General features: G+C 35.5%; 1 protein-coding gene across 1 annotated transcript in view; it reads left to right on the top strand.

Moving 5' to 3' along the window:
- Positions 1-19,222, top strand: part of LOC145685971 (uncharacterized) — a 1,426,958-nt gene that overhangs the window by 1,125,147 nt on the left and 282,589 nt on the right.

The following is a 19,222-nucleotide window of genomic DNA, read 5'->3' as shown; positions in this document are numbered from 1 at the left end:
ATGCACCCATAAGAAACAATAGAACAATCTTGCCACGTGAGACCCCGCGCGGAGCTCCGCGTGATTGTGTAACGGACCTAAATGTCCCTCGTCGAGTGAGGGTAGGCAGAAGGGAATAGGCCAAACGTTTGGCCTACATCTAAGATGAGATTGAGATAACTATATATATTGCTGGAAGGTCCGCAGGCGAAACGGGAATGAACTGTCTCTTTGGTACACGTGACACTGGATTTGGTTACTAGTGGTGGGGCATTGAAAGTATTACGGTGGTTCGGATTTTACCTTAAACTGTAGGTCCGCGTCTCATATAACCTTGGTGCTAAAAGAGGGACACTAAAGTTTAACAAACAAACTAGCAATCTTAAATATTTTTTCTGAGAATTTCTCCATCTGCACCTCCTCAACGAACTTTGTCGCCATAGCTTATTTGAATCTACTTCCACTCTTTTAGTAGAAGCCAGAATTGTGCTACGGTGAACTAAAAATGTAATTTCTTATATTTCTTCCACTTTCGATTTTCCGTCACACAGACTGGATATATTACGCTGGATAATGAAGGTAGTACTCATTTTCTTTAATATGAGCAAACGATTGCATCTTTTCATATTTATGCCATTTTCGTTCTCACGACCCTTTCTTCATATTTTCTTGTTGCACACTATATATCACCACATTTTTTCGGGTCTTTTCTTCTCCAACACCACATTTCAAACTCCAGTTTTATTTGTTTCTCAAATAGTATTAAATGTGAATGAGCTAATCACGAAGTAACTATATCTATGATGGGATACGGAATTGTAATATAACATGAAAACGTAAATATGCTCAACATGTGTCTAAAAATTGAAATCATTCTTGGATATTGTATGTTTTCACTGAGAATTTAATTGGACTAGTGATACTTGGATAAGTTTATTTAATATACTGATAACAATGCGTTTCAGTTGATCGGAAAGACTCTTTGCAAATGTTAGCAACCATAGAGGTCTATCGGCTCACAAATTAGTTTAAACAGACACTACATTTTGCTATCTCCTGTACAATTATTCAGCATTAGTTGGAACTACCTGAACGCCTATTTTTAGAAACTTGAAAATTACATTTATGGGACTATTATATATATATATTTACAAAGAGAAAGTGAGAGTGGGACGTATAAACTGTATCTGTGCCAATAACAACTATTATTCGCTATCCTACACACCCATAACTGAGAAAACTCGTCATTCATGAGAGTACCTTCCTTAGCTCTGAGTTAAGCTTAACGTCCTTACAAGACTTCTGAGATATTTATTGCATTTACCTTCCAAATTTCATAATTGAGTTTTCGTTACTAATAGTGTTCTAAAGTAATCCTCGCATAACATATTAACCTAATTTTTGATAGAGATTCCAATCCCTGAGAGAAGATAAGAGATACCTCAATTACCTATCCATCTTGATTTGGTTGGAATCCGACATGATTTGTTTGCACAGAATCTCTCTTAGCAAAAAACCTCAATATAAAGGCATGTGTGACTATTCCGTAACATTTTGTGTCCATAGCCTTGTAGCCTCATTCCCAACAGAAACCTAGTTTAAAACTTGGCCCGGGTATGTTGAATCTCTAGGTGTATAGACGAGACGAACAGACGTCCAGAAATAATCTTTTCGGCACCTAGAGGCTAAAAAACATGTAAATCCATTGAAATCTCGAATTCGATTTTTAATTTTTTTTTCACTATTATCATACTTGCTTCTCTTCTATCGTTACACGAAAGTAAAAATATTCATGCTCTATATTTTCCTTGACACAATGCAAAAGAGCTTTAAAAAAAGACACTTTTATGGTATTAAAAGGAGGTTTATTTCCTCTTTTATAGTCACTTTTTCCTTTTTTTTTAAGCTAGAAAGTACAACTAACTTTATACATGTGTTATGAGCTTCTTCCTTTCAATGCATCTTAAATGCAGCGAACGAGTCTTTAGACAAGAAGCGAAGTAGACAAGAAGAAAAAGACACACAGAGACAAAGCGTCTTAGTTTTGCTTAAATCAAGAAACAATCTATGCAAGATTTAGCAAAGATATCGACTTCATATCTCATTTATATTTATTACCTGCTTTATAGACCTACAGCCGAGCATCAAAATTTCAGAAAACCATTTTGAAGTCAAGAGATGTCTTCCTTTTGAGTGAGCCCTTAATTTTATCATGAATATCAAATACATGTTTTCTTTTGGAGTCCCTGTAGTATACAAAGAACACTGCCGTATGGTATAGGTACCGTTGATATATAGTGTGCAACATAGCAAGTTTATATGGTTGCTTTAGTATTGTAAATAAAATGTAAGTTACATTAAATTGCACAAGAGTAGTGCTTCAGTGAACAAAACTATTACAATGAGTATTTTCGCTATTCGTGGATCACTCATACAATATCCTGCCAATGGGTTAATGAAAAATTTGTGTACAAAATATTCTGCAAACTTACTTGATCGGAGATCTAACCAGGGACCCTACGCACCAGAGGCAAGTGCTCCACTATTGAGCCCCATGCCCCCTCCCCGCATCCGGGATTTCGAGTTCAGAGAAATTCTATATGAGATGCAGAAGGAGGACCGCAAAATATCACATTTGGTAGTGTAACAATATTTTTTAATGAAAATTAATTTTGTCGAAATGATTTCCAAACCCTTAAGATAATCTTAGGTAAAAGGAAAAGTTTGGTCCAAATGATTTGAAAGCCCTCAAAATAATTTTAGGAAAAAGGGAAAGTATATTTAATAGGATGAAGATAATGTTACTTGCTGTTTAAGTTTGAAACGTGTAATTTATTTATTTGGATAATTAATTCTTATGTTTTTTCTCTCCCTTCTTTTCAGGTAAGTGTTGTGGCCGTGTATTTCTAACTAATCGTTGTCAACGTTGAAAGTATAACAGGTATTGTCATTTAATTTTTTATTTTATTAAAAAAAAAAAAGAACTGAATTTCCTAATAGTAAATAGTAAGTGTTTCGTAACAAGTCTTGGTCTGGAAAAAAAGGACAAAAATGGAACAATTTTAGAGGACGGTGAATCCATACCAAAAACAGTTTCTTCTCTCTCTTATTGCTTCTACGGGAACCCAATATTAATATCAAAAGTGTAGATTTCTGACACTTCTGGTTTGATTAATGCGATAAGGGAAGAATGGAACCTATTCTTTGGACACTGAATCCTCATATCAAAAAACATTTTTCTCTCTCTAACATTTTTTTTTTCTTTTTGTTCTACGTGGATCCAATATTGAAACCAGAAGTGTTAGTTGACTGTTAAATAAAGCTTCCTATTTTGTGTATCAAATGGGAAGGGATTAGCTATGTTATCCTTGCTCTACTGATTAGTGGGTCCGCCTAGCTACGATAGATCAAATGGGCTAGAACCTGCCTTCGGGCAGAACACTCATACATACATACATACATATAAAGTAAATACTAATTATCTACGTGATCACCTTTGGTACGAGGGGTGTCTGCTTAGTTCCCATGCCATGAAGGTTTGTGATAGACAACATTGCGTCCATGGGTTTTCTCATTGATCTCTCGTTTCCCCCCACATTCTCAGTTCACCAATTCTGTCATAGTTATTCACATTCATTAATCATGCGTCTTACTTGGCCTAAAATCCATAGAACTTCCAACTAGAAATTTGATTTTATTTCAATATTACATGAGTTCGTCGAGGTTTAATTTAGAAACTACGTCCTTCGAATAGTTGTTTTATTTCAGTTTTAAGGAAGCGGCAATTCCTGAAACTATTGTGTATATATCAATAGAGATTCAGTTGCAAAAGCACCAAATGAACTGAGCTCGGCAACTAAAGCTTTTATGCGTCCATTTTACAATTCATTTCGTCAACTATTTCTTCTTAAAACTTGTAGAGCTATATTGAGAAAATTATAAGTGATTATAATGATCGTAAGGTAAATAGTTTTGAAGCGAGATTATTGTGATAGGTCATATACTTGAAAAGTAATTAAATCTCTTGGATTACATTGTATAATTATCAATATTTTTGTCATTTTTCAAAATATTTTATATCAGAAATTTTCAAAAGTGCTTTGTGTTAAAATTAAAACGCTTCATACTAAAACTGGTCAAAATTTTTCAAAAATCTTTTAGAATACTTCATTCCAAAAATGGTAAAAATGCTTCATATCAACAATGGTCAAAATGCTTCGTATCAGCAATGGTCAAAATTTTCCGTATAAGATATCGTCAAAATGTTTCGTATCAGCAGGGGTCAAAATGCTCCGTATGAGATATCGTCAAAAGATACGTATCAGCAGTGGTCAAAATGATCCGTACGAGATATCGTCAAAATGTTTCGTATCAGAAATCAGCAAAATGCTTCGCATCAGAAATCGTCAAAAATATGCTTCGTATCAGAAATTGTCAGAATATTTCACATCAGAAGTAGTCAAAAGGCTTCATATCAGAAATAGTCAAAGTACTTCGTACCAGATCGATGAAATGCTTTATTTCAGAAATCGAAGTCATAATTTCTCGCAATTAGTTAATGTTGCCACTTAAACAAGAAGATCATGTGTTTTCAATACTTCACAAGTTATCGTATGAGAAATCATCAGAATATTTTATATCAGAAATCAAAATGTTACACATCATATAGATCTACTTTATTTATGAAGTGCTTCTTCTAATAACTCTTTATTAGGAGAATCAAGGACTTTGAGTCGAGTTTTAGGAATTTTTCGTGTTTGTATTAGAAATGCCAAACTATCAGCTACTGTATCTAATTTGTCATCTTTTAAATGAAATATTTTTTTCTTTATTTTCTTCACTTTTTACAGCAGTTTATTTATATGCATTAGGCTAATATACTTCTAGATTATATAACTTTTATAAAGTTGAAACTGTCCTTAACTGAAGTTGTTACAGTATCGTTGAATTATATGAAACACAGATTTCACTGTAAATGTTATATTGTAGCTAGCAATGATACAAAGACGAATATGAACTTCAGCTAATTTTTTCTTTAGTACGTGATACTAAAACATATAATTAACAATTAAAATAATTATATGTTGTTTTGAAGCTTTACTTGTCTTTAAGATCGTTATGTCTGAAACGAAATATTAACGATCCACGACAAAGACAACATTGTTAATGGAATTGCAAAGCTTATTATCATTCTAATGTGCTTATGAACAGCAGTAAGCAAGTTGTAATAGAGACCATTTCGTTCGTTTAATGGTGCACGCTTCATTTCATTACATTCCGGCGAACGAACACGGCTCACTTGCGCGGTAATGGAATTTTATATTAAACTTTTTGATGAAACGCTGCTTTTGCAATAAATATATGTTTTGGTAGTAAAATAAATTGTTCTCTTTATAATATATATCTTTCAAATTGTAAAGTAGCGGGACATAATAATAATAATAATAATAATAATAATAATAATAATTATTAGAATAATGTGTGAAGTAGAAGAACGAGAGAAGGAAGAGATAGTAACAAGTTACTTGATTGAGAAAATAGAGTTCTTCAGTAATTTTTTTTAAAAGTAATTCTTTATTTTAAGAACACTCTGCGTTTACTTAACTTTCAGCTCAACGTTTAAGACATTCGTTTCATATACTTTCCCTAATTTTAGAGAGATTTGATTCACCAAAACTCTTATATGTATATTTAACCTGCCTGTCTATGTGTCCCTGGTCTATCACAATTCCTTTATATATTTACCCTATATGTTCACGTGTCCCTGGTCTACCGAAACTCCTTTATATGTTTACCCTATCTGTCCACGTGCCTCTAGTTTATCAAAATTTCTTTATATATTTACCCTGTCGATTCTTGGGTCTCTGGTCTTCCAAAACTCCTTTATATATTTACCCTGTCTGTTCATTCTTTATATTTATTTACCTTGTTTGTTCGTGTTTCCCGGGCCTGCCAAAACTCCTTTATATATTTTATCTTGTTTGTCCATGTGTCGGTTCGCATCCCATCCCGCGCCACACATACTTTAGAAACTGGTCGTAAAGTTCCTGGAACGCTCTAGAAAAGTCCTCCACTGGAATACTGTTCAAATCGCTTAAAAGTAGATTTGAGGTTGGAGAAGAGCATGAAGTTTTCTGGGTCCAAATTAGGCGAATATGGGGGTGTTCAGTGACTGTAATCCTTCTTTTGGCCAAAAACTAATCCCGAAAAGCACTGGTGTAGGCCGAAACGTTTTGGCCTGTAATGTTTTGGCCAAATCAAAGATTACAGTCCTTGAACATCCCCATATTGGCCTCATTTGATCGCAGAATCCAAAGTCCTTCACCTGTCGTACATGTGATTCTTTTTTTGCCAAAATTTGACTTAAGTCGAGAGCCCAACTTTGGTGGCCAATAACGCAGGAACCAAAAGTCTACCCAGGGAAACGTTTTACATGCGCTACTAAGTACAAAGTGAGGTCTACCTTCATGTCAAGTTTCGTCAAAATCGGATGAGTTTTGTAAATCACATAATGTACAGTTGTTATGATTGGTTTTCATTAAATGAAATAAAGAACTTGCTCACCTTAACAGTGTTGGTTGTATCTCCGAAACGATTTGAAATAACATGTTCCTAAAATGCAATTATGATCTTTACGTTTTTTGAATACTATTTACATGATTGAATGTGATGTTTAATTTAAGTAGCTTTTCGAAATAAAAAACTTTTCTGAGGAAAAGTAAGATTTTAAATCTTTTGTAACTTTGTTCATATTTACTCAAAAATACGTCATATCGTGATCGTAGTATCTATTCGACACTGGACTTCAATGCACATTGCTCGTTTTACTTATATCATTACTGTAGTTGATACTGTGCAGAATAATGTTTTAGTTACATAATGTTTACATTATTGCTACATTCAACGAATCATGCTTGGTTTTATCACCTGCAATCCAGTGATTATGTGGCTAGGAAGATGTGGTGCTCTCAACTAACTCACAAAGAAAGAAACCACACGGTTACAGATTTGACAAACTGGGTGCCCACGAGAAAAAAGGTCACATTGATATCTGTAAGACGCCAGCGCTGTAAAGAGACATGGTTGAGGAGCGCATACACATCTTTGATGTGATATATAAGATCTGTGTTTGAGGAGCAACTCCCCTTATTATCGGATGTTACTCTTGATAAGGTATAGTCAATTGCGTTTTTACTACAAAGCCATTTTCACTCTTATGAACACACTGTCCTCAATTATAACATTTCCAACAAAACATTACGCGGCAATGCTAGAACACTCACGTCCAGTGTAATAAATCACAGGTTTCGCAGACCACGTGCTCTTGTGATGGACAACTTCGTATCTTTCTTCAGATATCCCATTATCACTTTATCAGATCATAAAATGTAAATTTGTATTTTTTCCAGTGGCAAAACTCGTAAAAGAACAGATGTAAGAAGCCTTGCTATAATTTAATATAACAAAAGCAAGATTTAACTACCTCCAAAATCACAATTTTTAAAGAGTAAAATTCATTATATAGCAACTGAAAACTAGATGATAGAATTTGGTTCGTATTCTGTTCGAAAACCATAATACTTTTCGGAAGCCAAAGAAACGAAAAAATTAAATGCCACACCAGAAGGATGATGGCAAAACATTTTACGAAGAACATCAAACACCATTTTCATTGTTTCACTCAGCAACTAAAGAGTTTGATGAGATCACCAGTTTTTACATTCCTTTGCCTCCCCCCGCCCCTCTTCCAGCACACACATCACATAAATATTCTTTACAGCTAAAGGAAAAGTATATCAAGTCCTCGTTTGCATTGTTTCCACTGTTCGTGGCTATAAATTCATCAAACTTTGGTTGTTAAGAAAAAAAAAAAAAAAAAAAATCAGACAGGTTTAAAAACACGTAGCGTATGTGGAGAGTGCGCACTCTTCCGATGCACTGGCGCTTTTCCAACTTGTCAATTTTTAAATAACTTAGCAGCCACTCAATCAGGACGAGGTCTGCCAGAGATTCCACCATTATGGAGAAAGAAAATTTATGATGGTAGCTTCCGTGTTGTTGTTGTAATAATGTATTGAAACGTTAGGCGAGCGCGAAACTATGGGGATTCCCCATCTGCCTCCTCTTTGTTATAAAACACGAAAAATGTACACAATGATTTTATTGTATTTATGTTGCTATGTAATAGCTGTAACTTCCTTTCGTTAAATAGACACGGGTTGTTTTACAATAAATCATTGAATGGAAAATTTGCCTACCACATACACACACACACGCACACACACAAATCCATTAAAAAAAAGTCATACAATCAAGGAAAAATGTTTATTAAAATAATCGAAAAATAGGCTGAGAGTTTTAATTGGCAATAGTTAAATACGTAAACAATTCTCTTAGTTAAGAACGTGACCTTTTTTTTTTTTTTTTTTTTTTTGATACATTTACCGCAACGGAACAGCCCTTTTAGTCGGCCTGAGCCGCTCCAACGCCGTAGACTTAGTAGCCTTCACGTCTTTTATTCACGTGACTTACAAGTTTGTCTCACGACGCTGGGTGGACGCCGAATATTGGAAAGCACCGGACGGAGATTGAACCCGGAACCACGCGGACGTGAGTCTAACGCACTAACCACTACACTACAATGTCCCTTCTTGACATGTTTACTAAGGTGATATCTATTAATTGACGTAGAGGCGTGGTTAAATAGGTGGTAAGGTGCCTTCCTAATAATCGGATGTTCTTGGTTGGGTCTTCGTTGACGGCTGGATTGATTTTCCATTTTACCTTGGTTCTAAAGCTCTGTAAAATGTAAATCCCGCCTCTGTAGAATTAGAACCTGATGAAACGTGGAAGTAAAGGCGACCGGAGTGTGCTACTCACTAATGCTGTTAAAAATATTCAAAAATTCGAATATTTTTTATGTTCATACTCGAATATCCAACTATTTGTTTCCATTGTTCTAATAATTGTTCGCTATCCGTATAACTGTTCGAACAATTATTCGTTATCCATGTGATTTTTCGAATAATTATTCGTTATTCGTGTAATTGTTCGAGTAATTTTTCGTTATCTATTTAATTGTTTGAATAATTATTCATTATCCATTTAATTGTTCAAATAATTATTCGTTATGCGTATAACTGTTCGATTAATTATTCGTTATTCTTGTAATTGCTCAAATAATTATTCATTATCCGTTTAATTATCCTTTAATTGTTTGAATAATCATTCGTTATCTGTTTGCTCGAATAATTATTCCTTATTCGTTTGTTGGAATAATTATTTGTTATTCGTGTAATTGTTCGAACAATTATTTGTTATTCGTGTAATTGTTCGAACAATTATTTGTTATTCGTGTAATTGTTAGAATAATTATTCGTTATCTGTTTAATTGTTTGTATAATTATTCGTTATCCGTTTAATTGTTCGAATAATTATTCGTTATGCGTATAACTGTTGGAATAATTATTCGTTATCCATATAATTGCTCGAATAATTAGGGTAGAAAGGGGAATTTGGTGCAGGGGTAATTGGAAAGGAAACCTTTTTAAAAATGTATATTTTGCATTTCAGGATATTTTTATGGAATTTAATTACACCAAAATTTTGAGTGGGAAGATGTTGATAAGGAAAAAAAAAAAGCTTCGATGAATGTTGAGTGTAATAATGTCAACAACAAAAAAAGTGATTTGGTTGAGAAATGGCATATTTGAAACAGAGTTTTAGGTTTGTGTATGTTTTGGTTTGAGTCACAATAAATCGTACATTTGTTAATATTTTGAGCCAGATTTTTTTACTGCTGGTTAATAATATCATAAGGATGTTGCCGTGAAGAGCAGCAACCTCGAATCCTCACTGTGAGGCAGTTAAAATTTTGTTAAAATTTGTATCTCCCAATTATCCCTACGGGGCAATTGACCGCATGATGCGGGAGTAAATAGGTGCAATGCTTTAAGTGAATATATATATATATATTTGCTTAGAATTCAATTAAATGCTGTGCTATCTTTGTCTTTTGTGGTGTATACTTTTGTTTCAGAGTGCATTGTGCTTGTGTTTTATACAAAATAGTGCTACAAATTTGCTAGCACTATTTTGTTCAACTTAGGCCTCCAGTGGCGTTATGTATGCCAATAGTGCTGATGCTGTAAATAGGAAATGTTTATCAATCCAGAGTTTCAACTTGTCTTACCTTCTATGATTGAATATCAGGGCCTGTTCTCTTGGTTTTTCTAACTTTTTTTTTTCCGTTTTCGGCCAAAGTTATGACCGTTTATAGCTTTTCTCGTATGTGATATATTTTGGGTAAGTTCACAGGAAAATATACTGCGCTATAAACAATAACTGGAAGGCTCGAAAAAGCAATCAAATATCCTTGAGATTTGGTAATAAGGTACTCCTTATTTGTCGTAAACAAAAGTATATTTTTTTCTGGGCTACAGAAAACTATAAGATTTTAAGTGGAATACAAGTTATATACACCAAACGAAAGCCTGATTTTTCTTAATTTACACCCAATAACTCCCACGGGTTAATGTGCACCATCAGTGGCTTTTATCATTTTGCCTTGGGGGTAATTGAATGGAAATCAGGCCAACAACAATAAAAATGTTGCAGCATCAAAAGTAAAGATTCCGAAAGTTTCCACTACCACAGTAGGTGTAGAAGAACCTGCAACATAAATCAGTTCTTAAAAACTAGAAAAACATTTATAACCTGTAAGGAAATAAAGGTTGAAAAACATACTTCCCAATTCTCCCCTTCTACCCTATTCTTTTTGCGTATAATTGTTCCAATAATTACTCGTTATCCGTATGCTTGTTGAAATAATTATTCGTTATTCGTTTAATTGTTCGAATAATTATTCATTATCCCTTTAATGGTTCGAATAATTATTCGTTATCCGTTTAATTGTTCGAATAAATATTCGCTATTCGTATAATTGTTATAATATTTATTCGTTATCCGTGCAATTATTCGAATAATTATTCGTTATCCGTATAACTGTTGGAATAATTATTCGTTATCTGTTTAATTGTTCGAATAATTATTCGTTATCCGTATAATTGTTCGAATAATTAATCGTTATCCGTATAACTATTGGAATAATTATTCGTTATCTGTTTAATTGTTCGAATAATTATTTGTTATCCGTATAATTGTTCGAACAATTATTCGTTTCTCGAGTAACTAATATTCGAATATTGAATAATTCGAATGTTCTAATAATTCGAATGTTCTAATAATGAATTATTCAAATTTCAATGGTGCTTATGCTGACTACATTACATACCGCTAATAGATGTTGTTGCGTGCTCTATTATCTATGTTACGTACGCTATTAGTTATCTTCCTTATGTTAATAGATGTCGCTGCGTGCGTTATTAGTTATGTTCCTGCTGCCAATAGATGTCGCTGCGTGCGCTATTATCTTTCTGATGCCAATAGATGTCACTGCGTGCACTATTGTTATCTTCCTGACGCTATTAGATGTAGCTACGTGAGAGATTGTTGTCTATAACGAAGTCTTTGAATAACTGAAAAAATGCGGTATGGAGACTGGGATTGTGAGCGAACTAAAACAAATGTACACAATTAGAACTTTTAGAAAGTACCATTTTAACCTATAGTGTACAGCGAGCTAAAGGCTTGAGTGTAACAACTAGTATGAAATAATTACGTCAAAACACTCAGACGCACCGTTTATCTCATATAAGAGTCTTCTATCTTGTTGAACAAAAAGCACTGTTGAGTGTATAGTTTGTCATTGCGTATATTTCAAAGCACGTGGAGAACTTGCTATTTATGTGCGTTAGACGCTGTGAGCTTCTTGTTTGCCTGTGTGATTGAAGTGGCGGCAATGTCCCGTCACAATGCTGAATGCGTCTTGTCTGTCTATCGTCAATGGAGGAACTCGGATAGTGACTGGAATGTAAATCTCACATTGACTGATTTCCATGTCGCCTCCTTCAACAAGTTGTTTGGCATCAGAATACGTGTCTGCACATTTCTCAGGTAAACAAGAACAAAATTCTTTTTTCATCGAAAGAAACTCAATGTTGCGTTGCGTTTTTGTATTACTAAAAATAGAACTTCACTAAAGAGAAGGAAGCAAAAATGAAATTTGGAAGCATTTCTTCCTCGTGGTGCGAGTTTGAAACATTATATAAAGCAGGAGTTGGCAGCGGATGCCATGATCGACACGTGGATAGCTTCTAATGACTACCGAAAATTGTCTACTTGAGTGTAGAATTTGGTATACAGTCGCGCGAGCTCTAAAAATGGTGATGTTATATTTATTTATTTATTTGTTTTTATTTTGTTTTTATTATTATTATTATTATTATTGCTAATACCTTAGCCTTGCGTTAAGCCAGTGCTTACCAAACTTATAGGGTTCACAGCGCCCGATAGACCAACCTGGATGCACAAATGCTTCGTTTTGGAGTTACAGGCTGCCGAAAACATGGAATATGAACTTTAAAGATCCATAGCTTCAAAACTGGGAATTACCGTAGTCTGCTCAAGGCTTCACTCAGGAACTAGTATGTGCCCCAGCCAAATATCCAAGTTTCACAATCCTCAGGTACTTTCGCAACAATTTTTATAGAGGTAGTTGGTGAGTACTTCAAATTATATGTCCGTAGCCAAACTCCCTCTATAAAAATTGTTGCCTGAGTACCTTAGGTTTCTGAAACATGTATTTTGGATAGTACACATACTGGTTCCTAAATGAAGTCTTGACACGTCTACGGTAGGTCCTATAGTTTTGGGTCTATGGAACTTTAAAGTTCATTTTTTCAGGTTTTCTGTAGCCTATGTAACTCCGAAAGAAAGCATTTGAGGACAGCGGCGCAAATCTGTCTTCAATATTGGGGGGACAGGTAAGACCGTTCCCATAATTTTTTAAGCGATGTTCAAAATATTCATAAAGTTAAAAAACAATGCTATGGGGAATCAGGGGAGCAGAGTTGTTTTCAACATTGGGAGGAAGACAGATTTGAGGCTTATTCTGGGGGGACAAATTTTTATCTCACTTTCCTTTGTGGCAATCGGACACAAATCATCATATTTCTCCCCCCAAAACACATTTCAAATCGGAATATTGGGGGGAAAATTCCCCTCAGTTTCGAGATTGGAGGGGCATGTCCCCCTCATTCGCCCGGGATTTGCGCCAGTGTTTGTTTGTGTACCCAGGTTGGTCTATACTTTTTGTCGTCTTATCTTGATGTCAGGAGTCACCTCCAAACGTCGTCAGTGTTGTTTTCTGGTGTTTGTATATATATATAATATTGCAGATTATATGTATTGTTTCTCTTCTAACGATGAAACAAGTCCTCTTTTCAGTTACATGTATACTACTTAATTAATAATAATGCATTACTATCTTATGATGAACTTACTCGATTAACCCTTTAGCGCGCAGCTTTGCATATATGCAAAGTTTACTTTGAAATTGTATTGCAACAGTAATTTCTATTCAGACATAGAAAAGCAGCTTTGCGTATCAGCTAAGATGCCCCTTCACTAATGAGATTCTGAATTTCCCGCTAGATGTCATAGTAAGCCAGCGTTGGATTCTTTTTCTTATTTGCTGCACTCGGACTTGTCATCTTGTTATCTTTGAGCTTTCTTTGCTTGTTTACGTAGACAGGTTTTGAACTGTTGATTTGTTCTGTGTTAGAAGTGTAATGAGTGGAAAAGTGCAAGTACGCTGACATCTGTCGCGTTTTTTGGTTCTATCTGGTTTTAGTGTACGTTACAGATGTCAATGCGCAGCTATGCACATGCAAACAATAAAATATCCCATAGACCCCATATTATTTGCATCAATATTTTTCAAAACAATTTCCGCGTTTACTACATGGAAACCACTCCAAATAAAACAAACAAACAAACAAACAACAAACAGTCTGATCGGAAAAATAGTGGGTTAAAGGGTTAATATTCTTCGGCTAGCTGGGGATTTCGCCTCCAGACCCCCGTAATTTGTTTCGCCCTAAGGCCTAGCACTTCTCATGTCTTTAATCTTAATGTATTTCGAGGATTACTTCTTGTTAATGCCTTATCAGTGTGCAACATTGCCAAATTTACACGCGTGTCAAGTTAGACCAACCACCAACACCAAAACGACCGGAACATATCTCAGAATTATGGGCTATTTATGGGCTAATTAGTTGCTCTAATCCCAATTTTTGGGCTGCTACTATTTAGCGGGAAATCGGATTCAAAGTGGGCGAGTCCAGCTTATATCAAGCTGGAACCCCCCATATGGTTAGAATGGTCCGATCGAAAAAAATCAAACGCCAGAATTATGGGCTATTTATGGGCTAATTAGTTGCTCTAATCCCAATTTTTGGGCTCCTACTGTTTCGCGGGATATCGGATTCAAAATGGTCGAGTGCAGCTTGATATCAAGCTAGAACTCCCCATACGGTTAAAATGGTCCGATCGAAAAAACTCAAACGCTAGAATTATGGGCTATGTATGGGCTAATTAGTTGCTCTAATCCCAATTTTTGTGCTCCTACCTTTTAGTGCAAAATCGGAATCAAATTCTGCGAGTCTAGCTTGACATCAAGTAAAAACTCCCCATAAGGTTAGACATCTCGAATCGAAGAAAACGAAACATCAGAAATATGGGCTATTTATGTTCTAATTGATGCTGTAATTCCGAGTTTGGGGCTGCTACGTTTTAGCAGGAATTCCTTATCAAATTGTGAGATTAACTTCCCCTAGCTTAACTTCTTGCTATAAACCTAGGGCTATAACACTCCGATCAAAAGAATTAAAACGTCGGAATTATGGGTTATTTGTATTCTAAATTGTTGCTCTAATGTCGAGTTTTTTCTTCTATCGTTAGCAAGAAGTCTCAAGCAAGATTGGTATTTATTTTTAGATAAGTTGGGATGATACTTTCAAAGTTGCAGTGAGAAAACATCGATGTTTATTAACTGAAAATTGATTTATTTGCACTCTCCGCAAATGTAAATCTATATCTCTACAAGTAAATCCATGAATTCTTTTTTCACGTGTTTATGTTCATTATGTTTTTAAGTAAATAGTGTATATATAGAATTTATATAGTGAAATATCATTATTTTTTAAATCATTTTTTTTCTAAGGAAACGCCTCTTTGCCGTTGCTGGGGGCCGCAGTCATTGGCATAGTGGTAGAGCGTTTACCTCGTGTGCGTGTGATTCCTGGTTCGATCCCAGATCGCGCCAATTGATCTTTCTGGTTGACAAACACCATGTACTTGGGTTTTATCGGCATTCTACCGCTGTGCCATTGCGGGCCCCAGCAACGATGAAGAGGCATTTCCTATAAACTAAAAAAATATTAAAAAAACAATATGATATTTCACCATATAAATTCTATATATACACTACTTGATTCCAGACATACTGAACATATAAACGTGAAAAGACATTTCATAAATTTACTAGTAGAGATATATATTTGCATTCGCGGAGAATGCAAAAAAATCAATTTTCAGTTAATAGATATCGACGTTTTCTCACTGCACCTTTGCAACTATCATCCCACGTTATCTAGAAATCAATACCAATCTTGCATGAGATTTCTTGCGAACGATAGAAGAACTAAAATCAACATTAGAGGAACTAATTAGAAAACAAATAAACCATAATTCCGGCATTTTAATTATTTGATTATTTATAGCACTTGGTTTATAACTAGAAGTTATGCCAAATCCCACAATTTGATGAAGAACTCCTGCTAAACGGTAGGAGCCCCAAACTCGGAATTAGAGCACCAATTAACCCAAAAATAGCCCATAGTTCCGGCGTTTGAGTTTTTTTGGATCGGACCATTGTTACCGAATCGGAGGTTCTAGCTTGATGTCAAGTTAGACTCGCCTGTTTTGTTTCCCAATTCCCGCTAAACATTAGGATCCAAGAAATAAAATAACAGCAACACATTAACCCATAATTCTGGCGTTTGAATTTTTTCGATCGGACTATTCTAACCCTAACTACATGGGGGTTCTGGCTTGATATCAAGTTAGACTCGCCATTTTGAATCCGATTTCCCGCTAAACAGTAGGAGCCCAAAAATTGGGATTAAAGCAACTAATTAGCCCATAAATAGCTCATAATTCTGGCGTTTGAATTTTTTCGATCGGACCATTCTAACCGTAACCGAATGCGAGGTTCTAGCTTGATATCAAGCTAGACTTACCCATTTTGAATCTGATTTCCCACTAAACAGTAGGAGCCCAAAAATTGGGATTAAAGCAACTAATTAGCCCATAACTAGCCCATAATTCTGGCGTTTGAATTTTTTCGATCGGATCATTCTAACCGTAACCGTATGGGAGGTTCTAGCTTCATATCAAGCTAGACTCGCCTATTTTGAATCCGATTTCCCGCTAAACAGTAGGAGCCCAAAAATTGGGATTAGAACAACTAATTAGCCCATAGATAGCCTATGATTCTGGCGTTTGAATTTTTTCGATCGGATCATTCTAACAATATGGGGGGGTTCTAGCTTGATATCAAGCTGGACTCGCCCACTTTGAATCCGATTTCCCGCTAAACAGTAGGAGCCCAAAAATTGGGATTAGAGCAACTAATTAGCCCATAAATAGCCCATAATTCTGGCGTTTGAATTTTTTCGATCGGACCATTCTAACCATATGGGGGGTTCTAGCTTGATATCAAGCTGGACTCGCCCACTTTGAATCCGATTTCCCGCTAAACAGTAGGAGCCCAAAAATTGGGATTAGAGCAACTAATTAGCCCATAAATAGCCCATAATTCTGGCGTTTGAATTTTTTCGATCGGACCATTCTAACCATATGGGGGTTCTAGCTTGATATCAAGCTGGACTCGGCCACTTTGAATCCGATTTCCCGCTAAACAGTAGGAGCCCAAAAATTGGGATTAGAGCAACTAATTAGCCCATAAATAGCCCATAATTCTGGCGTTTGAATTTTTTCGATCGGACCATTCTAATCATATGGGGGGTTCTAGCTTGATATCAAGCTGGACTCGCCCACTTTGAATCCGATTTCCCGCTAAACAGTAGGAGCCCAAAAAATGGGATTAGAGCAACTAATTAGCCCATAAATAGCCCATAATTCTGGCGTTTGAATTTTTTCGATCGGACCATTCTAACCATATGGGGGGTTCTAGCTTGATATCAAGCTGGACTCGCCCACTTTGAATCCGATTTCCCGCTAAACAGTAGGAGCCCAAAAATTGGGATTAGAGCAACTAATTAGCCCATAAATAGCCCATAATTCTGGCGTTTGAATTTTTTCGATCGGACCATTCTAACCATATGGGGGGTTCTAGTTTGATATCAAGCTGGACTCGCCCACTTTGAATCCGATTTCCCGCTAAACAGTAGGAGCCCAAAAATTGGGATTAGAGCAACTAATTAGCCCATAAATAGCCCATAATTCTGAGATATGTTCCGGTCGTTTTGGTGTTGGTGGTTGGTCTAACTTGACACGCGTCAAATTTACTCATCCCTGTTTCGCAGAATTGCATGAAGAGTTTTGCTAGCACTTCAGTATTACAAATATTTGTAAAATAAATCTAAAGAGGTGCGGCTCGCAATAGAACCTTGTCGCACAAGTGCAATCATGATTTACTGCAACAAGAACAGATTACAAACACACAGACACGTAATAATAATAATAATAATAATAATAATAATAATAATAATAATAATAATAATAATAATAATAATAATAATAATAATAATAATAATAATAATAATAATAATTTGCATTGAACACTAATGACATGAACCTTAACAAATTTATTATACAAAAGTGCGACTTCTTAATATCACCTTATTTTTATTGGATTGTAATTTCAACTATCTGAATGAATGCAATGAGATACTGCATTAAAGTACGGAATAAGGCCAACCTAGCCACACCTAAACCTACTCTTAAGAAATCGATTACGACTGTCTAAACGTCTCCACAATCTTCTCCGCAAAGTTAAATTGCTTGCTTCCATCAGCTGCATTCTCTGTCTGTTCTTGCTTCAAGAGTAGAATCTGTGTATAGGGATGTTAATTGATTCCTTAATGTTACTTGATACCTTGGATTAATAATTAGTGCTTTTGTTAATGTTTTAGGGCATTATCAGATTTGTTTCTTATTGCCCTAAAACATTAACAAAAGCATAATTATTAATCAAGGTATCAAGTAACATTAAGGAATCAAATAACAGTCCAATAAGAAAAAGAAACTTTCAAATATTGCTGTCAAGAATAGGACCTAATGGAAGTGCATCTGCTCTCGTAACTTATTTCCTTATATTATTATCATCCTTGTATAGCAGAGACGCAATATCTTGTACAGTACCTTTCTTCATATAGATTGGGTAAAATGAGACAAATACATAAATACGTACTGTCGCTTGCCACAATGTGTCTCTTTCATCATTTATTGCCGATTGTTCAAAGTCAGTCATAAATTCTTGCACACGAAACTGGCAGCAACAATCTTCAGTTTTTTTTTCTTTCTTCATTCATTCTTGATTTGCTGAGTGTACAATGACTGACTTTTGCTTTGCAATAAGCAGAAGAGGAGTGGAAGAAATGTTCGAAGTACTTTCCGTGCAATGTGTATAACTATGAAAATCATCATCATAGGCAGTGGCGTATTTGCGATTTTGTTTCGGGGGTCTTTGCTAACTGTATTCCTGGAAATGTGAAAATTCCACAAGATATTTCATTTATTTTAATATAGTAAATAAAATTTCGGGGGCTGAAGCCCGGAAGCTCCCCTTAAATACACCACTGATAGATATTCTTTCATTATCGGCAGGTCATTTGCTGCAGCTGTGAAATTTCCATGCCCCACTGTCTTCCGCTAACTTCTTCATATTCTTTCATGACCTTTCTGTTTTTATATCGTCCATTAATTGTAGCCTTCTTCTCCCTCTCTTTTCTGCCACCATACCCTCTAGCACGTCCGTCATGATACAATTTCTTTTCAGGCAATATCCCAACCAGTTTCTCTCACTATTCCCAATAATACCTAAAAGTGTTCTTCTCTCCTCCAAGATTTCTAACACCCTCTCAATCGTCTTCCGCTCGACCCAACTAATTCTTTCCGTTCTTTTCCACACCCACATTTCGAAGGCTTCCAGTCGCTTTTCATCGCTCTTACGTAATGCCCATGTTTCCGCCCCATATATTAAAACACTCCACCATGAAAATAGACGTGGACAAATTCGTTTCTTTCGCTTCACGGC

This window comes from Thermobia domestica, chromosome 5 (assembly GCF_964235325.1).
Source record: "Thermobia domestica chromosome 5, izTheDome1.hap1.1, whole genome shotgun sequence".
In the NCBI taxonomy this organism is placed as follows: Eukaryota; Metazoa; Arthropoda; class Insecta; order Zygentoma; family Lepismatidae; genus Thermobia; species Thermobia domestica.
This window is presented reverse-complemented; position numbering and strand designations above follow the sequence as displayed.